Genomic DNA, 5,956 nt, shown 5'->3' with positions numbered 1-5,956 from the left:
ACTACTGGAAATGAGAAAAATGGATCTAGCTTCAAAGGATCCTTGGATGGCTTGAAAGTTCTTGAAGCAGAATCATGACACGAAAACAGTTCAAGTAAGATTTTTACTCGAAATAAGATTGTTATAGTTGTAGAAATTGAATCAAAGTTTGAATATGAATATTACCTTGAATTAGAAAGATAACCTACTGTAAATAACAAAGGTTCCTTAATCTTAGATGATTACTTGGAATGGATTAGAAAGCTTGGAAGTAGACTTGCAAACATGGAAGTGTTCTTGATTTTTATGAAACTATACTTATGGAATTTATGAAGAACACTTAGAACTTGAAGATGGAACTTGAGAGAGATCAATCAGATGAAAAAAATTAAAGAATGAAAGTGTTTGTAGGTGTTTTTGGTCGTTGGTATATGGATTAGATATAAAGGATATGTAATTTTGTTTTCATGTAAATAAGTCATGAATGATTACTAATATTTTTGTAATTTTATGAGATATTTCATGCTAGTTGCCAAATGATGGTTCCCACATGTGTTAGGTGACTCACATGGGCTGCTAAGAGCTGATCATTGCAGTGTATATACCAATAGTACATACATCTAAAAGCTGTGTATTGTACGAGTACTAATACGGTAGAATTGTTGATGAAACTGAACGAGGATGTAATTGTAAGCATTTTTGTTAAGTAGAAGTACTTTGATATGTGTCTTGAAGTCTTTTAAAAGTGTAAGAATACATATCAAAACACGACATGTATATACATTCTAATGGAGTCGTTAAGTCTTCGTTAGTCGTTACATGTAAGTGTTGTTTTGAAACCTTTAAGTTAACGATCTCAATTAATGTTGTTAACCCAATGTTTATTATATCAAATGAGATGTTAAATTATTATGTTATCATGATATTATGATGTATGAATATCTCTTAATATGATATATACATTAAAATATCGTTACAACGATAATCGTTACATATAAGTCTCGTTTCGTAATTCTTGAGTTAGTAGTCTTGTTTTTACATATGTAGTTCATTGTTAACACACTTAATGATATATTTAAATATCATTTTATCATGTTAAATATAGTGTATCAATATCTTAATATGATACATATATATTTAGTAGACGTTATCATTACGATAATCGTTATATATATCATTTCGAGTTTCTTAACTTAGTAATCTCATTTCTTATGTATATCACACATTGTTAATATACTTAGTGAGATACTTACTCATCATAATCTCATGTCAACCATATATATATGTCTATATATACCATAACATGTAGTTTTTACAAATTTGTAACGTTCGTGAATCGCCGGTCAACTTGGGTGATTAAATTATGAGTTGATAATTTATTAAGTGGTCAAATGAGTGAGCTTATGACGATGGTCACAGAAAAATATATATTGGTGCGATTGGACTCCGTTAGGACCGACTAACGGAAGCATTATGTTTTAGATAACGGATAAAATACGTGTTAATATAAATGATAGAAATATGAGGCGATTTTCATTAATACAAAAAGAAGGAATTTGGATAGTCCCTGTCCACGCCTTATTTCCTTTACCCCAAATCTCATTCTTTAATAATTATAAATCTATCTAAATTCTTGTGAAGACTTTTTGGAACTTGCAACAATAACCAGGTAACTTTATATGTAATCGTAGTTGATGAGTTCCTAATTTTTATGGAATTCTATGAAGTTTTTATAAACCTACTCGATCAATATGCTTGATTCTTATTTGATGTTGTTAGTTGGGCAAACTAAATCGAACGCACCCTTAGTACTTCCATATCTAGAAACTATCAAATATATACTCCATAGCTATCCTTGTTAAACTTTAATTTGTTAACTCTAAAATTAACAAGTGGGATGCTAGTGTTTCTCGTGATTCAACAAATATGGTATGAACTACATGATTTTATAATATCGATTATTAGTTCAGTTATAGTTTTGATGAATTTTTGTATAGCTTTAATAAACTTGAAACTATACTTAATCTAGTTAATTAATGTTGAAGTGTCTTGCTAAATTTATGCTTATGGCTCACGATTATTTCCAGATGCATATAGTCAATTTCACTTGAAGAATTTCTTATGTATTATTAATTTAATTTATATTTATATTAGGTTTTTACGAGTTGGTACAAAATAGGAGTAATGATCAAATCATGCCTAAATGTGTTTGTGTTATAAAATTGATGATTGTTAGTGTAAAGTTCCGATATATATACGGTGCTCGATTTATATGAATTAATATTTGGCTTTTACAAGTTTTGTACAAATAGGGTAGTGATCAAATCTTGTGGTTTAATGTATATATGACGAAATTAGTTGTTATTATAGCTTAGTTATAATGTAAATTAGTTGTTATTATAGCTTAGTTATAATGTAAATATATATATATATATATATATATATATATATATATATATATATATATATATATATATATATATATATATATTGTATGCATAATTGATTCAGCTAAAAGATGTATAACTTATTGTCGTAATTAAATGATGATTTTGATATGTGTGTCGGGTCAGTGCGTATCAGACGCTGTGCGCACTAGTGAGTTAATTCTGTGAGTGGGTCAGGTGCAACCCTGACCCATACGATGCGTTTGATTGTTTTAAACTATTCTAATGATGGAACATGATTTGGACAAGTATACTAACTTCTTATATGTTATTCTCAGGTGATAAGAATAAGCAGAAGACTCAGTAAGATTAGACCACTGAGTTCTTGCGGATATCGGTGAGTGGAACTATCCTTTCGAATATTAGTATAGAGTAGCTAGTTGTGCTACTGTTGCCCTGACCGCCCGATTAGATTGCCACGATAGTATATTATTGATATGTTGTGTTGATTATATGATTGTATGTGCACCAGTTGATTCGATCTTGATTTGTGAGGTCGAATGCCGGGAGTCAGTCTTGATTTGTGAGGTTGGACTCATGAGGTCAACCTTGATTTGTGAGGTTGGGTTCGAGTGTTACTATCTGTGTAGTATAGATTTGAATGACGCATGCGTTGCGTCTAGATTTCTATGCGAAGGAGTCAGTAACAGGAACTATCGGTAGACTCTAGCCCGATCAACTAGGGTTGCAGGTCAGGCCTGGCCGCGGGTCCTCTGGGATGGCAAAGTTGTTTGTTGTTAGTTGTTACCCACAGTTGTATGATTTGATACTGTATGCTAATGCTGTTATGATAGTTTCATTCACTTAGCTTCGTGCTAATCCCCCTCATCTTCCATGCAGGTTGATGATTATTTCATGCTACTTTTTGGGTGAATATCGGATGTCTAGTGGATATGTTTGGCAACCTTTGGAACTCTGATGTCGTGATTTTGTAATAAAGGAACTGTTTTGTTAAGTAACACCATATTGTGAGTTTTTAAATAATAAATGCTTGTGTTTAATAAATAAATATGTTATGGTTGTTTTAATTACTTTCTCTGTGATTCAAAAAAAAAAAATCTAGGGTGTTATAATTTGGTACTATTTTTATTAACTTTAGTATTATCATAATTAATAAAAATTGCATAAACAAATGATCTGCGTATAAAAGATATATATTTAAAATACATAACTTAACTATATTGAATATATAAAATGGAAATACACATAATGAAACTTATTAATCTACTATATATATAAAAAACACATCACTAAGAATAATATATAAGTTCGATTACGATTATGTGTATTAATAAATATACAAATGTTATAGGTTCGTGAATCCGAGGCCAACCCTACACTTGTTAAATGTCGTAATATGTATTTTTACTACAAAATACAATATGGTGAGTTCATTTGATTCCCTTTTACTCTTTACATTTTTGGGACTGAGAATACATGCGCTGTTTTTTTATAACTGTTAGAAACAACCCGTCCTAATCCATCTGGACAAAGTCTTCAACAGTTGGTCCCATTGCGAGGTTCTGACCTCTATATGCCATGAACGACTCCATGTAATATGAGCAAATGCACAGCGAAAGATTTCTTTCATACCTGAGAATAAACATGCTTTAAAGTGTCAACCAAAAGGTTGGTGAGTTTATAAGTTTATCATAAAACAATAAAATTCATCATTTTGATAGGCCACAAGATTTAAATTCTGCATGGTACAAATGGGCCCGAATCCTATACCCACCTGTAATGTACATGCGATGTCTTTTAAATACAGTACACCTTTTTCGTGTACAAAATCATCTTTCATAAATCTTAGTAACCGTACACATATCTCGTGCACAAAATAACATACACATAACCTGTGTATAAAATCATTCTCTAGATACATAACATTCACTTTTCATTTCTTTCATAGCTTGGCTTGGTAACCGACCTTAACATATAATGCGCATAATAATATCCCCAAAACAGAACATCTCGTCTGTATAATAATCATATAAACTTCGAAGTACTAAACACCACGCCCACTAGCCCTTCCGTCTAGTGAACATTCTGGGTGGGGGTGTTAAACCCGGTAGCTACCTTTAGGATTCGCGTGAATTATGGCCATACCCGATTCTAATTCTTAGGTTACCAAGCAATAATAATCAGGGGAAAATATATTCATCAATTGGTGGCAATTATCATGTCCACATAATTCAATAATAATCCACAGAACTTCTGTCTGCATAATAATTCATTCGAGGAATGTTTTGCTTGTGTCTATCTCGTCAAACAGTTATAAAAGCATTTCATGTATTCGCAGTTCCAAAATGTATTTCAAAAGCATTTAATAAAGTAGTTGTAAAAACAGCGCATGTATTCTCAGTCCCAAAAATGTAAAGAGTAAAAGGGAGCAAATGAACTCACCATACTGTATTTTGTAGTAAAAATACATATGACAATATTGAACAAAGCAGGGTTGGCCTCGGATTCACGAACCTATATCATTTGTATATATATATTAAAACATATAATTAACATGTAATAATAATCAAACCAGTTTATGTATATATTATTTATTTAGTTTAGTCATATATTCGTTATTTTTAAAAGTTATATATATATATATATATATATATATATATATATATATATATATATATATATATATATATATATATATATATATATATTTATTTTGTATTTTAATATTTATACCTATAGGGATATTAATATATATACGTTTATATGTATAGTGTAAATCAATAATTTATTATATAAAGATAATACAAATTATGATATAGATCATAATAACTCTAATAATATTATTACCAATGTTAATAAAAATAAAAATACTTTTAATATTAATAATATAGACAATATTATTAAAAATAAATAAAAAGTCATGTGTTAATAATAATAATCATATTTGTGATAATATTGTTAATGACATTAATAATAATAATAATAATAATAATAATAATAATAATAATAATAATAATAATAATACTTTTTCCAATAACAACACTAATAATAATAATAATAACACTCATAATCATAACAATAATAATAATTAATAATGATACTAATATTTGTTAGTAATAATAAAAATAATAATAATAATAGAAATGAAAATTAAAAGAGTTATACCCTTAAAAGCTTCAAGTAAAAAGAAGTGCTCAAGACAGGACTCGAACCCAAGACCTCATACTTAAATGAAACACTCCAAACCATGGCTCTGTCTACTGTTTTACTGTTTTACTACGCAGCCTAATTCTAATTAACCTTGATTTCTGTTTCTAGACTGCTAACAACCCACTAGAATTTGGCCCATCATAACTACTTGGATTATGGTCCAACCACACATACATAGCCCAAGAATTCGTCCATTACACGGCCCAACAGCTTCTGTGATTAATTTTTAAATTTTTTTTTTTTTTTGCTATAGCCAAGTTTCGAACCCCAGACCTCCAGCTCTTATCCACACTCGCAAACCATCTGAGCTATCTTGCCTTTATGTTATATATTGTAACCACATTTGTTTAAAAACCCTT

The 5,956-nt window shown here is 29.7% G+C and overlaps 1 long non-coding RNA gene across 1 annotated transcript; it reads left to right on the top strand.

Annotated features, from left to right (window-relative positions):
- The first annotated feature begins 1,528 nt into the window (after positions 1-1,528).
- On the top strand, positions 1,529-3,457 carry LOC139856825 (uncharacterized). The gene is made up of 3 exons (XR_011762194.1): positions 1,529-1,648; positions 2,705-2,763; positions 3,267-3,457. It is a non-coding gene; the product is annotated as an uncharacterized lncRNA (long non-coding RNA).
- Positions 3,458-5,956: the final 2,499 nt, after the last annotated feature.

The sequence above is a fragment of the Rutidosis leptorrhynchoides genome, chromosome 7 (assembly GCF_046630445.1).
Source record: "Rutidosis leptorrhynchoides isolate AG116_Rl617_1_P2 chromosome 7, CSIRO_AGI_Rlap_v1, whole genome shotgun sequence".
Classification (NCBI taxonomy): Eukaryota; Viridiplantae; Streptophyta; class Magnoliopsida; order Asterales; family Asteraceae; genus Rutidosis; species Rutidosis leptorrhynchoides.
This window is presented reverse-complemented; position numbering and strand designations above follow the sequence as displayed.